The 27,334-nt window shown below is 40.0% G+C and overlaps 1 long non-coding RNA gene across 1 annotated transcript; it reads left to right on the plus strand.

Moving 5' to 3' along the window:
• The first annotated feature begins 745 nt into the window (after nt 1-745).
• Nucleotides 746-14,242, plus strand: LOC134759015 (uncharacterized). The gene is made up of 3 exons (XR_010134857.1): nt 746-805; nt 945-1,071; nt 14,197-14,242. It is a non-coding gene; the product is annotated as an uncharacterized lncRNA (long non-coding RNA).
• The last annotated feature ends 13,092 nt before the right edge of the window (nt 14,243-27,334 follow it).

A 27,334-nucleotide genomic window follows, 5' to 3' on the forward strand; every position in this document is an offset into this window, starting at 1 on the left:
CTCAAACTCCTGGACTCAAGCGATCCTTCCATCTCAGCTTCCCAAGGTGCTGGGATTACAAGTGTGAGCCACAGCACCAAGCCAGCACAATGCTTGTGAAGTTCATTAAGGTTATATCATGTATTGGTACTTTATTTCTTTTTATGGCTGAGCAATATTCTGTTGTATGAATATGCCACATCTGGTTTATCCATTCATCCATTGGTGGGCATTTGAACTGTTTCCACATTTTGGCTACTGTGAATAGTGGTGCTATGAACACTGATGCCAATTGAGGTTTTAAGCAGAAGAATTACATGATCGCATTTTTATTTTAAAAATACCTCTCTGGCTGTTATGTGGAGCATAGAAGTTAATGGGAGAAGAGTTAAGGTAAGGAAGCCAGTTAGGAAAGGCCCAGGCACCATAACCAGATGAGATAATGGTGTCTGAACCAAGATGATAACCAAGATGCAAAAAGGATAGCTTTCAGAGATGGGCTGGATGGGACTTGCTGGTGAATTGAATGTAGGATGAGAGAAAAGGAAGAAACAAGAATGGTTCCTAGAATTTTTGCTGTCAGACCTGGAGATGAACAAGTTTTAGTCACAGACAAAATTCCAGGGAGGGGCTGTGATTCATCAGCAAGAGTCAGATGCTCCTTCTTGGCTTCATTGACAATGGGCAGATGAGCTGAGTCATGTAAGAATGGGACTATCCCACCCGATGGGTTAAGAAAAGGAGAAGAAAGGCATGGGGGAGAAAGGAGATGCAGCTCCCAAAAGAAGAGTATCATTGTTGCCAGAAGAAAGTGTGATTTTCACAGGTAAAACAAGAGATGTTTACTATAGGGCCCTAAAATTTATTAGTCTTCTTAACTTGTGAACTGGGTTGGAACACACATGTGACTTATAAGTTCTTTTACATCTTTCACTTAAGATTGTAATCGTTTTCTCCTCCCCTAGATCCACACCATCCAGCGGATAGGGGGCAGAAGGAACTGAAGATGGAAAGGGACATTCACACTCTACCTAGCCTCTGGCAGAACTAGGCTGCGTCCAACTCTGTGTGTCCTCTACCCCTAGCTCTAGAGTAAGTGTGCTTGGCCTCCCAAAGGTGTTGAAGGCCACCAACAAGAGGCCCCAGGGCCTATCTTATCACCAAACTGGGTCATCAGGGGAAGACAGAAGAGGACTGAGTGAGAAAAAAGTCATCTGTCATAAAAGACTGGAAGTGTCCGCTTCCATGGACAGTGTAGTCCTGTTACTTGACTCTAACTCCTCTAACTACTGAGAGAACAAGTCTCTCCCAGGCCAGCTTGACTGGCAGAACCTAAGTTCTCAGAGTTTTCCTTGACTTTTTAGAAGACTCAACATCTTGACAAATGGAATCAAGATGGAGAGGGAAAGGCCTGAGATGTTTGTATAGGTTCACGTTGGTGTCCAGCAGAGAGAGCAATCCCCTTAAAGTTCCTACTTAATTAACTCCAAGAGATATCAGTCCTGCCACTGAGTTTAGCTCCAGTAAGAGATGATCTCATGGGGGATAATGCGTGATGGTATTACAGGTTGTTCCTAGTTGAAACCAAGCAGGCTCTGAAACTTTTTAGCTCTCTGTAAGAAGTCTGGGTGTACTTGGGCTTCTAAAGCAAGACCATCTTTGTAGCTTTCTAGTATTCCTTTGATTTTTGTCTAGAGAACTTTAAGAAAAAAGCGTTCCCAAATGTCCTCAGTGAAAAACAGCTCACATGTTTGAGGGAGAAATTGTATTTCCTCAATGACAGATTGGGGACAATATGAAGCTTTTTTCGTTCATTACCCTAGTAAAATTCCTAAGAACAAGAAGTTGGTTGTGCTAATTATTGTTTCTTAAATCAGCTTTTCTATAAACTCTGTTATAGAAGCTATTGAAAATTAAAAGAAAAAATCATGGAAAAGAGTCAGCAGTAAAAATTGTGGGTTAAATATAAACAAGCCACTTAACTTCGCTAAGATCTAGTTTTCTAAATTAAGGTGCTGGGCTTCCTGTGAGCAGATTAATGCCTTAATGATGTGGGTTTTCTGAGCAAATGGGATCAAACTGTGAATGCCCTCTCTGCTCTTAGTTAGAACCAACCTTATGGACCTAGAACCCAGTTGCTAGCTGGGACCAACCTGTGACATCCCTCTTGCCTACTCAAGGACACCTCTCCAGCAGTAGTTTCCTCTCTCTTCTCCACTATTCTTTCCCCTTCTATATTGAATCCTTCCCTCTCTACTAGGTCTTCTCCGAACATTCTGTTTTTCTAGCTTACCAACCACCATATTTTGACCTCCCTATGCTCTTTGGGTACCACCCTATTTATCCCCTTCCCTTAGAGCTTGATGCCTTGATAGTGATCGCTGTCTCCCAATTCTCTTCTCTCCATTCTCAAGACTATTCCAATCCAATTTTTGCATGTGCCCCCAACCCCAGCTTTATCAAAATTGCTATTATAAGGTCACCACTGGCCTTCATGTTGCTACATTCAGAGATCAGTTCTCAATCTGCACCTTACTTGAAACATTTTTATTCACTAGGCTTCCAAGACAACACACTCACCTGGTTTTCCTCCTACTTCAATAGTTGTAGTTTCTCAGTCTACTTTTCTGGGTACTCTTCACCTTCCCAACCTCTTAATGTTGTAGAACTTTGTATATTCTCTGTATATTCACCATTTTGATGATTTCATCCAGTCTTATAATTGGAAATACCACCTATATTTTGACAACTCCAAAATTTATATCCTCAATTCAGCCTTCTTCCTAAACTCCAACTGCTTCTTTAATCTCTCCATAAGCTTTTCTACTAGGCATCTCAATTTAAGATGCACAAAATTAAATTTAATCTTCTCCCTTCAACCTGCCATTCCAGCAGCTTTCCACATTACATAAATTTTAACTGCATCCTTCTAATGGCTCAAGAAAAATGAACAAAAATCTTGCAATTATCCTTGCTTCCTCTCTTTCTCTCACATCCCATATTTAATTCACCAGCAAACCTTTGGCCATATGTCCAAATTATATCAAGAAACTGACCAATTTTTACCACCACTGCTGCTTCTACCTTGATTCAAGCCATTCTTCTTACTTGCCTGGATTATTATAAAAACTTCCTAATTCTTCTCCTGCTTCCACTTTACCCTCTTTTAGTTTGTTCTAGGCACAATAGCCAGAGTAAGATTGTTAAAATATGCCAAATCTTTTTTCATTCTGCTCAAAAATCCTCCAATTTCTTCCTGTCTTACTCAAAGTAGAAGACAGTGGTCTCACATTAGCTGAAAATGAGCTGTATGATCAGATTGCCTAGTTAATCTTTTGAATCTCATCTCCTGTGTTTCATCCATGCACGCTGTGCTCCAGCCACAATGATCCCTGTGTTGTTCCTTATCAGTGGTGAAGTGGGAGATGAAATACGGTCCCAGGTCCTTTGAGACTGCTCTGATTGAGGAGTAGGGGTCTGTGTTAGGCTGAATAATGACTGCTCCACCCCACCAAAGATGTCTACATGCTAATTCCCAGAATCTGTGAACATTACCTTATAGGACAAAAAGGATCTTGCAGATGTGGTTCAGTTAAGAATCCCAAAAACAAAGGGATACAAGATGAAGGTGATGAACATGTCTATTATCTTGATTGTGGTGATGATTTCATGGGCATATGCCTAGGTCCAAACTCATTAAATTATATATATTAAATATGCACTTTATCGCATATCAGTTATACCTCTATGAAGCTATTTTTTAAGTTAAGGATCTTGACATAGGGATATTGTCCTGAATTTTATGAGTGGGCCCAATGTAATCATATGGGTCATTACAAGAGAGACCCAGGAGAGTCAGAGTAAGAGCAAGATGTGTGAAGGCTCCCACACACTGCTGGCAGAAATTAAAATGCTACAACTGATTTGAAAAAGTGACCCTTTTTTCAAGTTAAACCTACATCTACCATATGACCTAGACATTCTACTCCAAGTTATTTACCCAAGAGAAAAGAAAGGTTATATGCACATGAGGGCTTGGACATAAATGTTCGTAGTAGCTTCATTCATTCACAATAGTTAAAAACTTGTAATGAACCAAATATTCTTCAACAGGTGTTAAATAAACAGATGTTAAGAGAAATAAAGATTAGTAAACTGTAGTATATCTGTACAATGGAGTAGTAGTCAGGTTTTTTTTAAAAGGGGCAAATCATTAGTACATACAAAACCATGGATGAATCTCAAAATTACTAAAAGACAACCATAATCTGGTTTATGGTGAAAAGAGAGTATCAGTGGTAGCCCATGGCCAGGGCTGAAGAGAGGAAAGATGGCAAAGGGAGCTCGGGCAGCTTTGAGGGTGATGGACACATTCTATGTCTTGATGGTGGCAGTGGTTTCCTGGGTGTGGCAATGGTTTTCTGCATTTGTCACAGCTCACTGAATTACATTTTACATTGATACAATTTATTCTACATAATTATAGTTCAATAAAATTGATTTTTTAAAACCTTAGTAAGAAGGAAGAAGTGCAAAATACAACAAAACAATTTAATTATATTACAAATGTATGAAACAAACTCACTGAAAGAGCAAAGGTGTGGACCTAATTGGCTTTGGAAATGAGTGGAGTCTATAAGACTAAAGGCAAAAGAAACTGCACATGAGCACTGTGGTCCAGTTGATAAAAGTGTTTCCCACGGGAACATAGGTAAGTAATTCTGATACCGTTACACATGTATAGTGAAACTGAAGGATTAGAAAAATGGATGACAGATGATGCAAGCTAGGTTTCTCACTGTTGGAGTAGAAGGTTACAGATAAGTACGGGAAGAAGGCTGGATAACAATGGATTAGATAATGTTCATAACAATGGGTTATGCACATTAAACAACCCCCCATCCAATCCTCCCAGATGTGGAAAAATTGTCTTCCATGAAACTGGTCCTTGGTGCCAAAAAGTTGGGGAGTGCTGACCTAGAAGATAAGCTCAGATCGTAAAACCCAGAAAATTTGTCATTCAAATATAAATATGTTGAATCTGTTACATACATATTCTATTAGGCTAAACATAATTAAATAAGTCCTCTTAGGCTAACTAGAACTGCTGTTGCGCAGTTCCTAAAAGATGTTCGTGGGTGGCAATAGATGTCTGGGAATAAAAAGACAGAGTGCCTGGAACAGGCCCTTGGTGGCCTCTTAGATCAGAGACTGTGTGCAAACCTGCATGCTGTCTCCCTGTTGTATCCTGAGCTAAGCAAACAGAAACCATACTGCTGGATCTTAAACTGTGAAACTACAATACTCTTGGGAGCTTATCATCAGCTTGCAAGCTATTGAACAAGACCCCGATAAACTTATTACCACTGGGGACAGGATATAGACTTGTCTACACTAGAATTCTAACCTTCACCCTAATCCACTTAGCCCCAGCCCAGCTGCAGACATATAATTTCTGATAATGCTTCTTTTTCTATCTGTGTTGATTTTTACTCACTATTTACTTTGGCAAGGCATGCTAAGACCTCAGCAGCTTGGAGCTAGCAGAGAGATGAAAATGTCTGAACCAAATGGAGTAAAAGCTGTGGGATATCACCCCAACTTCAGAGGCTGGCACAGAAAAGAGCAGTCACATGACCATGCACATTTTTTCCAAAAAATATAAACTACATTAAAGTAAGGATTTTGTTTTGTTTTGCTCATTTCTGCATCCCAAGTCTAAATCCATACCTGGCACACTGGGCATTGGATAAATATTATAAATATGTGTTACACAAGGTTCTAATTCTGGTAGCAAGCAGGACTGGGTGTGCAGTTAGATGAGAGTGTTGTAGGCAAAGTTAAGTCAGATCACTTACAGGATCCCATCCATTCAGCCTCTTCATCAGTAGCAGGGCACAAACCACTGAAAATTCCCCTGGGCCAAAAACAAAGTTGAATCGCAAAGTGAAAAAACTACACTTGGACTTCACGTTATAAAATCTGGTTACGTTTCAATTATAAAATTTTTTTAAACCTCACAAATTTAAAAAAATGTGATTGATTTCAGACATGCCACATATTTCAGTATCAGAAAACAACAAAAACAATGAGGCAATGTCTAGGACAGGTTTCCTTAATCTCAGCACTGTTGACTTTGGGGCCTGTGGGGGGCTGCCCCATGCATCATAGGGTGTTGATTAGCATCATCCCTGGCCTCTACCCACTAGAGGTCAATAGCACCCCCAAACCCCAACAGTTGTTACAACCAAAAATGTCTTCAAATCTGGTCAAATATCCCTCTGGAGTATGGGGAATGGGGGATTTGCCTCCTTTAGAAAAACACTGGTCTACAGTTTTGAGAACAAAAAGGATACAGCCACCAAGTTGTCATTCATATGTGAAGGCCACTGCCATGTTCAGATTTCAAGACATGTAAGATACACCAGTCTTAAAGGGGAAAAATTACTTAAGAATATATTGCAGCCAACTGAATCATGAATCAAAATCAAGTATGGAGACGAAAGAGAACGGGGCTGTGAGTCATAAACCAATATCACAAAGACCTTCATTTTCACCATAATGAGTCTAAGTGTGGATTTATTTTCATTTGTATTACAGAGGATTCAGAATTCAAAATAACATTTTCAACTTGAAGATTCATGTCTTTCTTCAATTCTGGAAAATTCTCTGTTTTGATCGATTCAGTTCTAGCCAATGGAATAAAATCCTCCCAGATACAATCCTGTCTTCTCTTTCTACACGCTGAAAGCAAAATACATCAAGACCCTAAAGGACAGGAGAACCACAAGATGAAGAGAGTTGCTGCACATCAGCCACTTTGTGAAAGACACACTCAATTCTTGCATCAGGCTGTTAGATGGGAATAAACTTCTACTGCATTCAGCCAATACATTTTGAGATACATTTGTTATATTAAATAGCAGTTAGTATCACCTTAAACCAAGATAAGCCAAGGGATGCATAAAATAGGTGATCCAATGCAGGGGAAGGGCAATGGGAATTCCCAGATGAATTGCAAAGGGAGGTCCCAGGACTACAACTGGGAAGTGGTCAAGAGAGCAAAGTTAGTCCACATTAGAAATGAAGGCAGAGGGCTCCAGGAGGGATGACATCGGGGGGAAAAAAAGATGGGGATGGGCGGGAACTGGTGACATTGTGTGAAAAATTGGATCAAGTAGTATTTTGCATTGTTGATGGAGGATATACAAACAGCAAGAAATTCTAACAAAGCCAAGAAAAAAAAATCCAAAGAAATCTGCTTTGGGAAATAAGAAGTTGACACAGAAATGTGAACAAAATATCCTACTTAGCTCATCAGGGAGCAATATTTACATTTTCATAATATTGCATACGCCGAGTCTTGATCTATGCAGAAATGTGCTAGAATTCCGCTGTGAGGATATCTGTGCATGTGTGTGTGTGAAATGGTGTAAAAATTTGAAATCCTTGACTTCCATCATTAGAAGTCACCAGATAGTTTTGATGATAGAAAACTGAAAAGACAAGAAATACTAATTTAAGTGTGTATTTAGATTAATCAAACTAAATAGCAAGAGAAAATGTATATACAGTGGTTGCCTCTAGGAAGTAGACATCTAGGGTGGGAAAGAAAGGCTTAGGAGGCTGCTCTTTTGTCATTGTAAACACTTTGCTACTATTCAGCTTACAAAAATACGTACATGTAGGCTGGGCGCAGTGGCTCATGCCTGTAATCCCAGCACTTTGGGAGGCTGAGGCCGGCAGATCACCTAAGGTCAGGAATTCGAGACCAGCCTGACCAACATGGAGAAACCCCGTCTCTACTTAAAAAAAAAAAAAAATACAAAATTAGCCCGGCGTGGTGGGGCATGCCTGTAATCCCAGCTACTCGGGAGGCTGAGGCAGGAGAATCGCTTGAACCTCGGAGGCAGAGGTTGCAGTGAGCCAAGATCGCGCCATTGCACTCCAGCCTGGGCAACAAGAGTGAAACTCCGCCTCAAAAAAAAAAAAATGTACATGTATTCGTTTGATAAAAATAAATAAATATTTTTTAAAAATAAGAGTAGAGTCCCACTTCCATCAGGTATTTCTGATGCAGGTCAGGCAAACCCCAAAGTGGAGCTTAGCCCACTGGGTTTCTGGCTTGGCCCAGGAAAGAATTCAAGGGCAAGGCAGAGGCAGAAGAAAACAGCCTTACTGAAGTGTTACAGCTTGGTGACTACTTCTGTAGAGCAGGGTTACCCCATGGGCAGAGAGTAGCAGCTCAGAGCACTTTTGCAGTCGTATTTATGCTGACTTTTAATTGCATGCAGACTAAAGGGTGGTTTATGTAGAAATATCTAGGGAAAGGGTAATAACTTTTGGGTCATTGGGTCATTGCCATGCAAAGGGGCTGTAACGCCCCAGTGTTGCCATGGCAACGGTAAATTGACATGGCACACTGATGGGCATGTCTGATTGAAAGCCGCTTTGCCCTGGCCCTGTTTTAGCTAGTCCTCAATCCGGTCTGGTGTCCGAGCCAAGCCTCTGGAGTCAAATCCCGCCTCCTACATTATTTCCAATCTTCAGCCTAGATGCAGCATACTTTTTAAATGGTTTATATTCAGGAAAGGGTTAAATTTACCTTAGTTGCAGGAGGTAAAAAAAATCATTGTGCTCTGACATTGCCTTTTGTGGAGTCAATTGATTCTCTGGGTTCTCCCTCCAAAAAAATACTGCCAAGAAAACAAAAAAGGACTAGTGCTGAATATTGGTTAGAATCATGTATGATGGGACTGAAATCTAATAAGTGTGCATTTTAGTCACTAAAATGATGCTTCAGAGTTATAATAAAGAACAGTTAGATGAATCTGTGATGTGATAATGAAATGCTATTTCAGCCTGTAAGATGTGAAAAACCTCTTTCTATAAGAACCTCACCAGTGGGCACATTTTAGCTGTTGCCATATCTGCATCTATAGTAACAAACATAAATAATTTACGCACAATTTGTCCCTCATAAGAAGAGAGTAAAGAAAACACAAATGGGGGGTCATGAGCATGTCAACCATATACCTACCCTCTATTTCCAAAAGAAACCCAAGCTCAAATAGCCCATTCCACTGTCAGATCATGGGTATGAATTTATGTCCAAATTATCAGCTCAGGAAACGTGCCTGTGATGAGGTTTGACAGTGAAAGGAGAGAACAAAAAGATCAGAATTAGCGGACTTCCCTGTCTGTCTTCAGCCAACCATGCCCTACTTGAATTCTCTTCTCTAGTGTTCCTTTTTTTCCACCTTTATCTGTCCATCACCTTCCTCCTCTCTTAAAGCCTCCTCCCATCTCCAATGCTCCTGCAAGGGAGATTTGAGAAGGCTGAAGATCACTCTGGACCCCTTACTTCCTTTCTCCAGGCCCCCCTGTATAGCTCCTGGAGGGAAGTTTTGTTACCCTTATGTGAAGGTGAATGTCTTTATTGATTTTTGGAAAATTTAAACATTCAAATCATTGATTCCAGTCCATGCTTGGTGAATGCTTGATGCTGCTCCTTGGAACCGAATTGTGCTGGCACCCAAGCAAAGCAAAGTCAATGGAATGAATGAATAAAGCTTATGCCAGCCCTCCAAGAGGTGTTGACAGTGCGCTGTGCATGGGTCATCTGAAAGTCAAGCAGAAAATAATGCTGTTCCATCCGAGCCTGAGCCAGCACATGCTGGGAGTGAGAGAGCAGCCACCTTGCTAGACAGCTGCTGTCCCACTGGAAGAGAATATTCGTTCTCACTGAAGTCTGAGAGGCTGTATTAATGTAGAGAATCCAGAGAGACTGCAGAGCTTGCCTTCTGCTTTGAGGTCTCCTCCTCCTTCTTCTTGTTTTATTTTATTTTTAGAGATAAGGTCTCTCTCTGTCTCCCAGGCTGGAGTGCAGTGACACAATCATAGCTCACTGCAGTCTCAAACTCCTGGGCTCAAGCAATCCTCCCACGTCAGCCTCTTGAGTGGCTGAGACTACAGGTATGTGCCACCATGCTTGTCTAATTTATTTTTACTTCTTTTGTAGAGACAATATCTGGCTATGTTACCCAGGCTGGTCTCAAATTCCTGGCCACAAGCAATCCTGCTGCCTCAGCCTCCCAAAATGTCCTCCTTTTTCTTTATGAGAGTGACCTAATAAGGGGTAGGGAATCCGTCTTGCGTCAGCATCTGCTTTCCCACCACCATCCCTGCAAGGGTGAGGGCAACAGCATTTCTAGGCTCATGCAAGGAGATTATGTGAAATTCTAATGGGTGGAGGGTGGGAGAAATGCTTGAAAGGAACATGTGTCAAAGGAAAAGTAAAAATAGTTGACAAAGGGATGACAACCCCCAAACAAGAAGGACCTTCTTATGAATTTATTAATTTTACCTGCCCAGCCACCTTTCTCCCTTGTTTGGGGGAGGCACACTGGAGTGGAGAAGAACACAGTTCTGCAGCTGGGCTAGCTGACTTGGAATTTTGTCTGCCAGTACTAAAGTGCAACTTTAGGCAAGTTAGTTAATCCTGGGGACTCAGGTGCTTCATCTGTACAATAGAGCTATAGCACCTATATTGCTGAGAGGATGAAAGGAGCAATTCGATTGCTTTAGTCTGTTTTTACACTGCTATAAAGAACTGCCTGAGGCTGGGCGCGGGGTCTCACGCCTGTAATCCCGGCGCTTTGGGAGGCTGAGGTGGGCGGATCACGAGGTCAGGAGATCGAGACCATCCTGGCCAATATGATGAAACCCTATCTCTACTAAAAACACAAAAATTAGCTGGGCGTGGTGGCACACACTTGTAATCCCAGCTACTTGGGAGGCTGAGGCAGGAGAATCACCTGAACCTAGGAGGCAGAGGTTACAGTGAGCCAAGATCGCACCACTGCACTCCAGCCTGGGTGAAAGAGCGAGACTCCCTCTAAAAAAAAAAAAAGGAAAAAAAAACCACCTGAGGCTGGGTAATTTATCAGGAAAGGAGGTTTAATTGACTCACAGTTCTGCATGGCTGGGGAGGCCTCACTCAGGAAACTTATAATCATGGCAGAATAAGAAAGAAAAGCAAGCACCTTTTTCACAAGATGGCGGAGGTGGGGGAAGTACCATACTTCTAAACCATCAGATCTCATGAGAACTCACTCACTGTCACCAGAACAGCATGGGGGAAACTTCCCCCATGATCCAATCACCTCCCACCACGCCCTCCCTCTACTTGTGGGGATTACAATTCGAGATGAGATTTGGGTGGGGACACAGAGCCAAACCATATCATCTATAAGTGCTTAAAACACTACCTGGTATCTTGTAGGTAATCAAGTATGAATTTTCGTAGCTGTTATTTTTATATTGAGGAGCCTTAGGCCATGTAGCTGGGATGGAACTGAACTTCCTCCTCCCAGGGTCACGCACATACATAACCCAAGATTGGCCACTCAGAGCACCAATTCACTAGTCTATGATAATTTGTTCCTAGGATGTAAAGAAATGTAAGAAACATTGGGAATATATTTCTTAACATATTATGGGAATATAAATGATACAGCAACACTGGAAAACAGTTTAACAATTTCTTTAAATACATGCAACTACCATATAACTAAGCAGTGGTACTCTTCCATTTTCCCCTGAAAAATAAAAAGTCTTGTTCACAAAAATAAACCCATACACAAATGTTTATAACAGTTTTATTCTTAATAAGGAAGAATTGGAAACAACTAAGATGTCCCTTAGTGGGTGAACAGTTAAACAAGCTGTGGCACACCCATATGGACTACCACTTAGCAATAGAAGGAGCTACTGTAGACACACGCAACAACCCAGAAGAATCTCCAGGGAATTACACGGAATGCAAAAACCAATTTAAAAAATATATGGTTCTATTTACATAGCATTGTTGAAATGATAAATTACAGAAATGGAGAACAGATTGCTCAGGGTCAAAGAGATGATGGGGGCAGGAAGGAAATGAGAATGGCCATAAAAGGACAGCTTGAGGGATTATTGAGCTGATAGAAATGTTCTGTGCAACATCAGTGTCGTAAGATGTTACTATTAGGGAAATTGGGTAAAGGGTACACAAGAACTCTCTGTATTATTTCTTATAACTGCATATGACCTTACAATTATGTCAAAATAAGTTTAGTTAAAAACAAACAAACCACCAAAAACTGTCCCATGTAATTTTAATGTGTAGCCAAGGCAGAACGTCTGATCTATTTCCTCCCTATTTGTAGGCCTTTTTGTGTTTAATCCGTTCTTTATTTTGCTTAAATTCTATAACCTATCATTTGAATCTTTCTTACCAACACTTTGAACTTCCTTGCCTTCCATATTCTCATATTTAAAGAGAGCTTCTTGTAAGCAGCATTTAGATAGTTTTTTAAAATCTAGTCTGACAATCTTTGATTTTTGTTTATCTATAATGAGAGTATTTTGTCAGTTAAACTTAAGGCAATTAACATTTGGAGTAAAATCTGTCATCTTTGTTCCCATTTTTTCTTTGTTCCTTTGTTTTTTATTTCTTTCTTATCCTTTTTTGATTAATTATTTTTATTATTTTTTTTCCATTCACTCATTAATTCTATGTTATTTTAATCTGTACCCTAGAGGTTGCAACATACATCTCTGACTTATATATTATAGTATAAATTCATGCATTTATCACCTCTCTAAATTAAAGGATCATAGAATTCTTTATTCACCACAACCTAAACTTTTTGTGCTATTGATAATGTGTCTTTATTCTGCATGTATTTAAACCCCACAAGATATTGTTGTCAGTGTCTTATATAGCAAATATTCATTTGTATATATTTACATATTTTATTGCTCTTTATATCTTCCTAAATTTCCATGCTACCTACCTGGAAAGCATGAAGACAACCTTTAGTTTTTCTTTCCATGCACTTCTGCTAGTGACAAATTCTTTTAGTTTTTATTCATCTGGAATGTCTTCTCTATTTTTTCTTCATTTTGAAAAGCATTTTAACTGGATATAATTCTGCATAGGCAGTGGCTTCTTTCAATGCTTAAGATGTCATTCCATGGTGTCCTGGCTTGAGTTGTGGTGTTGAAAAGTCACCTGCACTTTGAGGTTTATAGGTCATTTTCTCTCTGTCTCCTGTTAAGACTTTTTTTGTCTTTCAACTTTAACCATTTTACTGCTTGGGGCCTAGGTATGGATTTCCTCTGTCACACTTCTTTGGATTTGTTGCACTTATCAAATCTGTGACTTGAGTCTGTCATCAATTTGGGGAACATCTCAGCTAATTGTCTTTAAATATTGCTTCTGCCCTATGTGCTCTCTCTCCATCTGGTATTACAGTCACACAAGAATGTTCTTTGGGTTCCATGTGTCTCTTACACCCTCTTTCTATTTTATATCCTTTCGACTTTCTCAGAGTTTCAGTCGTTTGTTTTCTACTGACCATTCCTCTAGTTCTCTTTTCAGCAATGTCTAATCTGCTTTTAAACCCACGATTGAATTTCTAATTTTAGTTATAGTATTTTTAAGTTCTAGATTATTTTATAGGTTCAAGGTCTACGGTGAAATTTTCCATCTTGCCATCTTTTCCTTGAATATGTTAATCATGGTTATTACAAAATCTACTTCTGATCATTTCAATATCTAGATCACCTATGGGTTTGTACATATTGCCTTTTCTCTCCTTTTTTTCTAATATATTGTTCTGTGTCTTGGCATGCCAGGTAAATTTTTTTTTGAGTGCTGGGCATTATGTATGAAAAACTATAGAGGCGCTGGATGGTAATATATTATCTTACTTCGAGGAGGGTTTATCTTTCTTCCAGCAGGCAGGTAGGATGAGAAATTTTACCTTTATCCAGTCAGGAGCTGGGATGATACCAGGCTGTTCTTCAGTCTTTGTGAACACTAGCCTGTTCCCCATTTGCCCTTTCCCCCGGGACATAGCCTTCTCTGGACAGGTCCCGAATGTCTAGTGTCTTTGTCTCTGGAGAAGACCCTGACCCCCTGCCATCCCCAAAGACCAGATCCCTCCGTGCGGCCCTTCGCGAAGACCTTCTCTCTTTGTGCGTTTTGTTGTTCTGGACTTTTCTGCCTTCATCAGAGCCTTGCTGTCCCAGCTCATTCTTTATGAGACGCTCTCCCTTGAGAAGTAACGTTAGTTTAATTTCAAAAACTACTTTTTCAATGGTATGACATGGAATTCAATCCTATTCAGTGGAATGTGGCTAATGTATAATCTATCTGTTTTAACAAAGGTCTTTGATCTGCCTGCACTTTGCTGTGGGACACTGGACGAGTCACCATCCTACGGGGATTGTAAAAAGGGCTTGGTGTCCTCTCGCTCACACTTCGTAACTCCACGACCCTCATGGCGCACTCCAGAGGAAAATCTTGTTGCGGTGAGTAAATTTAGACCGAACATAAAAAGGTTAGCAACAGCAAACATTCATATTTTTCCAAAGCATAGGCCAGCATGGATAACATGGTGAAACCCCGTCTCTACTAAAAATACAAAAATTAGCTGGGCTTGGTGACATACGCCTATAGTCCCAGCTACTCGGGAGGCTGAGACAGGAAAATCGCTTCAACCCAGGAGGCGGAGGTTGCAGTGAGCCAAGATCACACCACTGCACTCCAGCCCGGGTAAGAGAGCAAGACTCCGTCTCAAAAAATAAAAAATTAAAATTAAAAAAATTAAAAAAGAGAATTCTATCAAGACTTGTTATCTGATAAAGTTACAGGCATGACTGAAAGCAAGGAATGAAAGGATCTTGGCTCCATTGTCCATGCCACAGTTACACATTACACAGGGTCACTTTCCAAAGTCTACAGCAAAAGATAACACGTAGGCGGGTAGGCTGTAGAAAAATATTCTTGAAGAGCCCTTAAGTAGCTAAAAAGGAGAGTATGCATAACTAGGGAGGAGACTGATTTTCCAATTCTTCATAGGTCCAAAAAAGTCCGTTTTTCTTTCAACAATAGAACTTAAGTTGACCACCAAAGTATTTGGTTTCTATTTAAAGGTTATATCATATTTTAGTTAGTTAGTTAGTTAGCTGGTTATTGAGAAGGGGTCTCACTGTGTTGCCCAGGCTGGAGTGCAGTGGCGAGATCATGGCTCACTGCAGCCTTGACCTCCCCAAGCTCTGGTGATCCTCCCACCTTAGCCTCCCAAGTAGCTGGGACTACATGCGTATGCCACCATGCCCTGCTAACTTTTTGTAGTTTTTGTAGAGATAAGGTTTTGTCATGTTGCCCAGGCTGGTCTCAAACTCCTGGGCTCAAGCTATTTTCCCACCACAGTCTCCCAAAGTGCTAGGATTACAGGTACGAGCCACCATGCCTGGCTTTAGAGGTAATATTATATTTTAAAATGTACATCTAAACACTAAAATCACATTGATGCTACAAGAGACAAATAGGAGCTGAAACCATTTAGGGAAGAGTAGATTACACCTCTCATTGTATATTTGGCAAGGGAGGTGTTGTGGGCATCAGCTCACTGAGGAGCATGACAATGGAAATTACCATTGCAGGTTTCCCTCCACAAGTGGGTAATTAAATTCCCATGACTTAAGTGTGTATATTATGTGCTTTTTACTGAGACAGATTATATGGGTGAAGGGAGTAAAAGACTCAAAGGTAAGAGCTGCAGGTTATGGGATACAAATTAAATTAGCCAGGGCACTGAAATTACTAGCTGTGCCACTGTTTCTCAAGTGACAGAAAAAGAACTTGGAGTTTAACATAATAATCCTATAAAAGATAAAAGAGAGATTGCATATCATGTGTCTCTATTACTATGAGGTATCACACTTATTATATTCTTTTGACAATTGAAATGCTTTTACTGATGCAGAAATAGAAGATCTAAGAGGGATCCCAGCCCATTCATGGGGACCTACTCTCTTCATCTAAGACTGCCCAACTCACTGCCCACATTTCCCACATGCTGGAAATTTGTTAAATGCCTTGAGTTGAGGGATCCTAGTTGTTCTGAGCTCTCTGTTATGTTTTCCCTCCACTTGGGCTTAAATAAGCAAAGTAATAAGTTGCAATAATAATGGAAGTATGACTTGCTGAGATCAAATATATATATATTTTTTATATATATAAAAATACACATATATATGTTTACCAATATATATACACACACATATATATATTGGTGGTTACTTTTTTGTGTCAGTGTGACTGGGCTAAGGGATACCCAGATAACCCAGGTAAAACATAATTTCTGGATGTGTCTGTGATGGTGTTTCTGGAAGAGATTAGCATTGGAATTAGTAAACTAAGTAAAGAAGATTATCCCCACCAATGTGGAAGGACATCACCTAGTCTGATGAGGACCCAAATAGAGCAAAAAGGTGGAGGCAGGGTGAATTAGAAATTTGGCCTCTCTCTCCTTGAGCTGGGGCATCCATCTTCTCCTGCCCTCTGACATCTGAGATCCTGTTTTCCAGCCCTTCAGAGACTTGCAACATCACAAACCTCCTCCTCCTCTTCTCCTCCCTCTTCTTCAGCCCTCAGGCCTTGCACTGGGACAATGGGATGCCCACCGTTGACCAAGGGCTCCTTGGTCCTGGGCCTTCAGACTCAGTCTGAATTGCACCACCAGCTTCCTCATTCACCTGCTTGCAGGTGGCAGATCTTGGGACTTCGCAGCCTCCAAAATCACATGAGCAAATTCCTATAATAAATCTCCCCCCACCCCCTCTCCCTCTCTCTCTCTCTGGAGAGAGATGGTTCTGTTTCTCTGGAAAACCCTGACACACACACACACACTCACACACACATTTATACACACACATACACATACATACCATGATACTGGTGTCATTTTTATGAAAAATTCTTTACTAAAGAGGAAAGAACTAATCCACCACCCTTTTTACACATTTGGCAAGGGCAGGTGTAATTAAATTGAAAATATGCTCTTGATTGACTCCTAAGCAGCTCTGTTGAATGGAGCGGTGATTCCAAACGCTGATTGACAGTCTTATAATCAACAGAGCAATGAAGCAAGGACACGAGCAACCAGTAAGAGGCCGTCCTGTGACGGATGATAACTGCTTCTTGCTGCGTAGATGGAGAAGAATCTAGACATAGAGTTGTGACAAGTCCATGCCCGAAGCTGATTAGGCTGCTCACACAGCATGTGCATAAATGGCAATAATTAAGCTCCATTGGATAACAGCTGGGCTGTCACTTCCCACATCCTCCATGCTGGCCTGCCTGAACAGAGGTATTCATGCCTTGCCTGGCTTTATCTAAATTAGGCTCCTTTGTAGGAAATGATATCTGAAAATAGCAATAATAACCAGAAGCAGTTACACTTTGTGTTGATGGGAAATATTAGTATAAAGAACAAAATAAGAAATGCATATCAGTGACTAATCTCTTGTGGGAACATTTCCATGGATGGACTTCCCACATTCTTACTTTCTTTGAAACGGAGATGTCAGCATCTTTCCCAGGACTCCGTTCCTGGGGGATTATGGTTGCTGGATTTATTTTGACATCATCATTTCACAATAAGAAGTGTCTAAAGAAAGAAGTGGCTATAGAATTATCTAAAGAAAGACTTTGAAGACTTCACAAGATAATTACAAACCTATCAGGGGTGTCAGGTGGCCTGTAACAGTGGCTTAAAACTTGGGACACAGGTAAAGCTGTTAAGGAACAAGTCCTCTCATTCTTTCCTTTTTATTTTTTGATTAGTTGGTTGTGTTGACCAGAGATCACTAACGTATTGTATGATTGCACTCATGCATACTGCGATTGGGTCACACACAAGGAAATTGTAAATGGTTTTCTATTTCACCCACCTGCCTATCTTTTACCCTTCCTTTAAACACATTTAACAGACTCTTGACTTTCAATTAAACTCCAATTTTTAAAATTCTACTCTAACACTTCTCATTTAAAGTGCAGTCATAACTGGGAGAGAACAAATCCATGCCAGGATGTGGCTGGGTCCTGAGTGATAAGCTCAGCTCTCGAAAGCCAGCCATGCCTCCCACAGGATCCAGATCCCTTGGGGGCAGTTACAAGTAATACCACAGCTCATGGACTGCAGTAGCTCTTACACCTATAATGCCTCAGGTCTACTGTGCCCATGCACTATACTAGGGCTGAGGACAGATATAAAAGCCACACTCTGTGCCTTCCAATACACATTAAAGGGAGAAGAGAGGCATCTGATATGGTTTGGCTGTGTCCCCACCCAAATCTCATCTTGAATTGTAGCTCCCATAATTCCCATGTGTTTGGGAGGGACCTGGTGGGAGGTAATTGAATCATGGGGGCAGTTTCCCCCATATTGTTATCATGGTAGTGAATAAGTCTCACTAGATCTGACGGTTTTGTGAGGGGAAACCTGTTTCACTTGGCTCTCATTCTCTCTTGTCTGCCGCCATGTATGTCATGACTTCCACCTTCCACCATGATTGTGAGGCTTCCCGAGCCACGTGGAACTGTGAGCCCATTAAACCTCTTTTTCTTTATAAAGTACCCAGTCTCTGGTATGTCTTTATCAGCAGTGTGAAAATGGATTAATACAGCATCCTCGCTATATCACGCTGGATGGTAAATACTAATTAGAGATTTACACAGGGTACTGTGGATCCTCTCCCAGCGATGGGAAGGTAGGCGGTGAGCAGAGATTGAGGAAGGTGCCCAAGATGCCCCTAGACCGTGCCTGAGAGGTCTTTCTGTCTTTTCTATTTTTCTGTTTCTTCCTGTCCTACCATTTCTTCTTCCTCCCACTTCCTTCTTTTCTTCTTCTCCATATTTATTCATTCTCTTTTACTTTCCCTTTTCTCTTCTCATAGTTTTTCCTCTCCTCCCCTACTCAGACCTCCATTTTACTACCTGCCCCCACTACTCAAATGGGCAATGCTTAGGAATGTTGAATTTCTTATTTTCTCTAAATACCATGTTTTTTTTCATGTCTCTGGACTTTGGCACATACATAGACAAGCACACCATGTGATCCAAAAATGTTAGGATATAATCATAGTGTAATACTTCCCAACTAAACATCAATCTCATCCATTTCAAGCCTGATGTTTAGTAAGAAACAAAATATGGCAAGGGGGCAAAAAGCAAGTTCACTTATATCTGAGCTGTTCTCTGCTGAGTAATATAAACAAAATATTTTAGTAGAAAAGTCTCACTCCAAATATGAGTTACATTTTTAAAAAGGAAAAGGCAAAATAGACTTTTGTGGATATACAGAAATCAGTAAGCATCAAAACCATTGGTTTGAAACTAACATAAATCATCTACATTTAGCCTGACCTTTTATACTGCTTGTGCTATTGACATTCTGGGGGGAGAATTTATTGTTCAGACTGCCTTTGTATCATCAAAAATTAAAAACTTTTATACTTCAAAGGATACCATCAAGAAAGTAAAAACAAAAAAAACAGAATGACAGAAAAATTTTATAAACTATATATCTGATAAGGGGCTTGTATCTAGAATGTATAAAGGTGTCTTACTATTTAATAACAAAAAGGCAAATAACCCAAATTTAGAAATGGACACAGGACCTAAATAGATTTTTCTTTAAAGAATATACACAAATGGCCAATTTTCACATGAAAAGACATTCAACATCATGAGCCATCTGGGAAATGCAAATCAAAACCACAATGGGATACCACTTTATATCCACTAGGATGGCTATAGTAAAAGAAACACAATAACAAGTGTCGGAGAGAATATGGAGAAATCAGAACCCTCGTGGACTGCTGGTGGGCATGCAAAACAGTGTAGCTGCTTTAGAAAACAGCCTGGCAGCTCCTCAAAATGTTAAACATAGAGTTACCACATGACCTAGCAATTCTCCTCCTAGGAACATACCCCAGAGAAATGAAACCATGTGTCTACACAAAAACTTCACATGCATGTTCATAATATACATAGCATTAAAGAGAGTCAAAAAATGGAAACTATCCCAAAGTCCATTAACTGAAGATTGGATTAAAAAAATGTGGTATATCCATGCAATAGAATATTATTCTGCAATAAAAAGAAATACAGTGCTGATACATGCTACAACATGGACGAATTTTGAAAACATTACACTAAGTGAAAGAAGCCAGTCACAAAAGACCACCTATTGTATGACTCCATTTATGTGAAATGTACAAAAAGACAAATCTATAGAAAAAGACAGTAGATCTGTGGTCACCTAGAGCTGGGAATAAGGGGAGAAATGGGGCATAATAATGGTTATTCTTCTTGTGATACTGAAAATGTTCTAAAATTGATTGATTGGCTGCACAACTAAAAGCCATTGAATTGTACACTTTAAGTGTGTGAATTGTATGGTATGTGGATTATATCTCAATAAAGCCTTTAAAAAAAAAAAGACTTCCTGAGACATTATAGAACTGATCCCACACCACCCACCCCAACTCTAAATGCCAGTAGCACTCCTTCTGTCATTGTGACAAACCACTAAAACAGCACAGAAATTTCCAAATTCCCCCTGATTGAGGGAACACACCTCCCCCCTATTGAGAATCACTGGAAAAGAATAATGCTGAGGCCGGGTGCGGTGGCTCACACCTGTAATCCCAGCACTTTGGGAGGCTGAAGTGGGTGGATCACCTGAGGTCAGAAGTTCTATAGACGGTGAAACCCCGTCTCTACTAAAAATACAAAAATTAGCCAGGCGTGGTGGCAGGTACCTGTAGTCCCAGCTACTTGGGAGGCTGCGGCAGGAGAATCACTTGAACCTGAGAGGCGGAGGTTGTAGTGAACCGAGATTGTGCCACTGCACTCCAGCCTGGGTGACAGAGCAAGCATCCATCTCAGAAAACAAACAGCAACAATAACAACAACAACAAACAAAAAGGAAACAAAAATAAAAATAATAACAATGCTGAATGAGGTGACGAACGAGCACAATGGGGATGCCCAAGGCTCTTGCAATGATGAAAACAAAAGTCTTCTCCACTGTTTTTTCTCTAAACTACAGGAGAGTCTACAATCAGGAAAAATAAAATGAACCTTCCTTTAAACCATCCTACATGTTTCTTTCAAAAATGCATTGTGACATTTTCAAAATTCATTTCCTTTCAAAATGCATTCTTTCAATGCACTGGCATTGTGACACTGGGAGCAATCTCACATTAATTTTTCTGAGGCTACTTTCACTTCCAAAATAGCCAAACATTTTAATCTCTGAAATGGGGGTGTTTTCAAACCCATAATCTAGATAGGAAATGATTTCTGACAGCCTGTAAGAGTGTCTGTGACACAGTGCTTCCACGGCTCTCCAGTAAAGAGTAATCTAATTGAGAGAAAATATATTGACAATCATACAGGCAGAGAAGAGGGTGAATATGGAGTGAAAGATTAGAAGGAATGATCTCAGCTCAACATCATCAATGCTTATGTAACAAAAAGAGGTCAAACGTGGAATAAGAAAAGTCAGACCAATGAATTATGTGATGATTTAGTGAGTGAGAGCCAGAAACTACCTGAGTATGACTGTGTTATTATACTGGCCTGTAGGAATGACAGCCAGCGCATAGGACTTAATATATTAATCACAACCCTTTAATCTCTGTACATGCTGATTACCATCCTCTCTTAGGCTTTGGAGTTACATTTTTTCATCACACACACAAAAAAATGTTTTATTTGAAAGGGATAACCCCATTCCGCCCAAAATTGATGCTGTAAGTTGGGTGGGGCTAAGGGTGGAGTCAAAGCTATCCCTACATGTAAGCCAGTGGCTAATTCTTATCCTAAATGACAAAAGACCTGAGCAATAGATGATGTGTAGATACATGTGTTGGCAGAACATTTGTCACCCATGGGCTGTGACATGGAGAGGGCAAAGACCAGTGATGGGGTTCCAATTTGGGAAGACATTCAAATGGCATCCACATGTATGAGGGCCAGGCCTAGGAGATTCTAAACATGCAGCCAAAGCAGGAGTGACTTGAGAAGACAGATGAGAAACAGGAAATTGGGGTAGTTGTGGTTAAGAGTCTAGACTCAGAAGCTAGACTGGTTGGCTTTGAATTTTAGCTCTTCCCATCTCTCATTGTGTAATGCTGGAGAAGCCACTTAACATGTCTGTGCCTCACTTTTTCCGTCTGTAAAATGGGGATGGTAGACAGTCTCTACCTCAAAGGCTTAATGTGAGGCTTTATTGAGTTACTCACCCAAAGCACATTGAAGGGTGTCAGGTGCACAGAAATCCCTGGAGCTTTATTATTCCATGAGGAAAATCTGCTACCAGCTGTTTTCCCTATGTACTCCAACACATTGCCCACTAGATGCCCATGTTGGGGCTGCTGGGAGTGATGGCTTTTCCTTCCTCATAGGAAAACACACCAGGACTAGGGCTATTGGAAGAAGCCAGAAAAGTGATTTCTTGTGCTTATTTATTCTCTTGAGGGCCATTCCCCATTGTAGCTGAGAAATGGTCTCATGAATGCCCAAGTCAGAAGGAATTTTAGGGATGTGAGCCCAATTCACCCATTTGCAGATGAGACAACGTGCTCAGAGAGGTGGTATGAGTTGCCCAACATCACTCAGCTGTTACAGCAAAAGTGAGCGTAGACCCTAGCCACTCACTTTAATATTTTTTTCTATTTCACCATGATCTGGGGCTAGATCTGAATGATTCAGCCTTCCAAATGGAGGCACAGTGGCACCAACCTAGTGGGCTGGGTGTGTGGTGCTCATAGGATCCGTCAGAATCCTGGGCAGTTCATCCCTCAAGCTCCCTCTTCATCATCCCGAGATCTCCAGGAATGGCCCAGCTGTCACTTGGGGACCTGAAGGACCCAGGAGGACTCCACAGAGCCTCTTGCCCAAGATGTGAGTTTGGAGACACAAGTGCCTCTCTGGAGTAAGGGTAAGCCCAGAAAATGCCATTATGCACTTTCTCAGGAAACTTCAGCAACTGCAAGCAGTGGAGATGATGCAAGTCAAAGGAGAAACCACCCAAAAGAGGGGACAGTTTAAACTTAAACAAGCACAGCCTTCAGAGAGCCCCCACCCTATGCCGAGAGTGCCTCAGTCCTTCCCAGCAGGGAGTCCACCTTCATATCATGCACGGCAGGGATGACTGCTTTTTCCAGCCCTCTGAAGTTACACGATGATTCCCTTTGGGGGCTATCATGTGACAGGGCAAACTGAAATACTTGTTTTGCAAACTTCACCCCAATGAGGGAGACTACGGAAAAACATGTCAGCAAGTGCCTGCGGATATTGTGCTTTGGAAGCTTAAGTGCCGTCTGGATTTCAAGGGAGTGGATTTCATGAACCCTTGACAGATTGTCAAGCCAAGATAGGGGGTCAAGTCTAAATTCGGAACTTACCATCTGACTTTTGAAAGGCACTTGCATAGGAACAAAGGTTACCCTTTGTTGAATTTGTTAAAACAATTAGAGGCAGTAATTAAATGTTTCAACCCAATTTCACGTATCAAATTTAGTCCTAAGTCCAGCTCTTCATGAGAAGAAACCATCTTCAGCCTGCAAATATATTTCATTTCAGGTCCTTTGGTTCAGGAGCCCATGAAGGAATTAACCAAAACGCTGGTTATTAAAAAAAAAAAAAAAAAAAAAAAAGCAAGGGATTGAGCCCCAGTTAAACTCCCACACAGTTGTGGCAAGTTTTGATTTACCTGGTGCTTCTAAACAGATGCTTCTGGATTCAAGGCCATGTACCTTGAACCAACAGATGGTTCTGAAAGGTCATGAACTATTTTGGTGTCCTAACTGGTATTTACTGACACATGGTTACCTATAGAGGGGACATTACAAGCAAAGAAATCCTCTTTGGGGCCCAAACCCAAGGATCAGCCCCAAGCCATGATGGACCAGTATCCATAACCTGGATCAGTGGCTTATAAAACTTTTTGGCCTCGGGACCTCTCTGCATTCTTAACAATTGATTCACAGCCCCTAAAAGCTTTTGTTTATGAGAGCTATATTTGCCAATATTTACCATACTAGAAATTAGAGCTAATAACATTCTTAATATGTAGTGATTCATTTAAAAATAACAATAAGCCCATCACATATATAAACATACATAACACATTTTTATCAAATATGAGAACAGATTCTAAAACAAAAATAATTAGTGAGGACAATGGCATTGTTTAACATTTTTGCAAATCTTTCTAATGTCTGGCTGGAAGACACCTAGAATCTCATATTTGCTTCTGCATTCAATCTGTTGCAATATGTTGTTTTAGTTAAGCTATATGAAAAAAATCATATATTTAATTGGAAAATAAAGAAGTTTATAAATTTTTTTAGATAATTCTGGATATTATTACTGCTACACAAAAGTTCAACAAATAGTAATTTCTTAAGGCAAAAAAAGATATAAAATTGTGTCAATTAACTTTTTGCTCATTAATGTGGCTTAACATCCATGGTCTATCTTGCATTTTGCATGGATCTTTTACTCATGCTTGATTTCAGACCATCACACAGTAGTTGTTTGGAAAATATTGATTCACTAAGTTATGCATGTCTTCCAAATGTTGACACATTTCCATATTACAGTAACAAAAAATCACATTTGTTATTATCACTTCTGGTCTCATCAGAAATGTGTTTAATGTTGGGCAGCTGTCAAGCTAACAGTGATGGATGTAAGGTTTTCAAAATTCCATTTTTCTAATGTCTAAATATTCTGTTGATCGTTTGAATTGCATCATTGGCAACAAATTCATTCCGTGCATATGTCAACACATTGGAAAAGATAAAAAATTTCTTGGTATATACTGAAAATAGTTTTATTTAACAGATCCTTCTGAAAGGGTTTCGGAAAGTCCCCCCACCAACAAGGTTCTGTAGACTACACTTTGAAAAGCACTGGTTTATATGAAAGGTTGGTCTAAGGGCTGCCCCATGCCCCTCCGCCTGTATCTCACCTTGGTTCCCAACGTGGCTTAAATGGAGGAAAAGAAATGTTTTTCTGTTCCCTAGCCATATGAAACAAATTCCAAAACAAGAAATAGCTGTCTAAATGGGGAAAGAGATTGTATGAACCAAGAAAGCAAGCCATATAGAAGAAAGAACACTTAACCACTTGACTCCTCTCCCAGAAAGCCCATAATAAGCAGTTGTTCCTAGACTGCTGACTGGTACAGCCATATCCTTCCCGGTACAAGAGTAATTGACAGAGAAATCTTGAGCTCCTCCCCCGCTCCCAACAGCTATAGCATGAAAATTTCATTCCCTGCACTTCTTTAAAAAAAACAAAAACGCATTTATTCTTAATATAAGGAGCGAGATCCAAAGTCTACCAAAGGTTCTAGTACTTCCATTAGGGAAGTAATCGGCAAAATTCCAAAAAAAGACCTGCATCTAAGTGAGACTGTTTCTTATATTTCCCCTTTGTCCTAAGATCAGTATCTCAAGACGGTTTTCAAATGACTCTTTGATGCTTTCCCCAGAAGTTGTTTTAATATTTTATTTTCCAAAGTAACTTTTGGTTTTAAAATTGTATTAGGCATATTTTCAAACATACTTAGAAGTGTTAAAATGATTAATTGGGGGGGGTGGGCATTAGGCTAAGACAGCTTCAGCACCTTGGGTTCCCACATAAGCACACCAAAACCCAACTCAATGTAAACAGTGAAGGGAAACTTGAGCTTAACCAATCAGAAACTGCCAACTCACCTCTAACTGGAGACTTTACCAATCAGGAACCTACAACTAACCTCTAATTAGGTATTTTCCACTTTAGCCAATCAAATATTTCCTTTCTCTTTCTTCCAGGAACACCCTATAAAAGTTCCCCCTTCACACTCCTGCGGTGGAGCACTGAACCTCTTGAGGTCTGGTGCTGCCTGTTTCATGAATCACTGAATGCCCAAATAAATTCACTGAGATTTTAATGTGCCTAAATTTTTCTTTTAACAGCAGTTAAGAAAATAAAGAACCTCCATATAGTCTTTACCTAGATCAACAATTATTAAAATTTTGCCCACATTTGCTTCAGTTATTTCTTTTTTACTTTCTTTTTTCTTCTTCTTCATTGAAGTATTTTAAAGCAAATTCCAGACATCAAGTCATTTCACTGTACATAATTCAAAAGGCATTTCTAAAAACATTACTTATGTAACCAAGATGCCATTATCACATGTAATGAAGTTAACAGTCATTCCTTTGTTTCCTGTAATACCCAGTCCATAAAAAATGTTCCCAGTTGTCTCAAAAATGTCAATTACATTTCATTGATTCAAATCAGAATCCAAACAAGGTCCACTCATTACCTTTAATTGTTATGTCTGAATTCTCTTTTAATCTAGAGTTTTTCTTTCTTAGTTTTTCCCATGCCAGTCATTGACATGTTGCAGAAACTGTTAACCGCATATAAAATGTTCCATGTTCTGTATTTGTTTCCTTATGGTGTTTGCTTGTTTCTCCATCTTCTTTGTGTTTCCTGTAAATGGTAGTTAACCCTGCACGTTTTATTAGATTTAGGTTCAGTTATTTTTTTTTGCAGGACTCCTTCATCAGTAGTGCTGTGAGCTTCATATCACATCACACCAGGAGGTATACAATCTCTAGACATCCCGTGGTTAGTGATGCATGACGGATCAATGAATTCAGAAGGTGGCAGTCTGATCTCCTCTCTTCCCCCACTATAAAGCTTCCCATCAACCTTTCACCTAGTGCTTCATCTATTGGTGATCATTAACTGCTGCAAAATGGTGAGTCTTCATTTCATGATTGCCTTCACAGCTTTAGCTGGAGCTCTTCTCTAATAATGGACTCTTTATCTCATCATCTAGATAAGATAACTCTTATCAGGCTTTGTGATAACTCTGAAATATAGGTCATATGAAAAGATGGAATAAATGTCTAATTCTTTACTTTTAGTTCCTGGCTTTTGAGACAAGTTGCTTTTACTTTTGTTCCTTCCAGTGGTGTTCAATGAGCTTTTTTTAAGTATCATTTTGAACTCCTGGCTTTCTATACAGTATGTTTCAACCAGTTGCATTAATTATTCTTTTTAATATTCATATATCTCATCTTTGGCCAATGGGAGCCCCTTCTTTTTTGGCCCCTGTGTGTTTTGAACATGCACTATGCATCTTTTTTAGCTTACTTTTAGGCCCAATGGAACATTCCAGGGTCTTAATATATATTTCCTTTCTCACAACTGCATTCAGTTATTCTCCAGGGTTCTTGGTGTTCTCCAATAGCAATAATATTTAAGATCACAGTCTCAGTCAATGGAATGTACCCATCGATTATGGGCTGTCATTTCTTTTTAGCCTTGTCAATGGACAAATCTAGAAAATATGTAATTTTGAAATAAAAATTTCAAAGGTTCATACTAATATTTCCTATTCAGGTATTATAGAGCTTTACTTACATTCTCTAATTT

This window comes from Gorilla gorilla, chromosome 7 (assembly GCF_029281585.2).
Source record: "Gorilla gorilla gorilla isolate KB3781 chromosome 7, NHGRI_mGorGor1-v2.1_pri, whole genome shotgun sequence".
NCBI classification, from domain to species: Eukaryota; Metazoa; Chordata; class Mammalia; order Primates; family Hominidae; genus Gorilla; species Gorilla gorilla.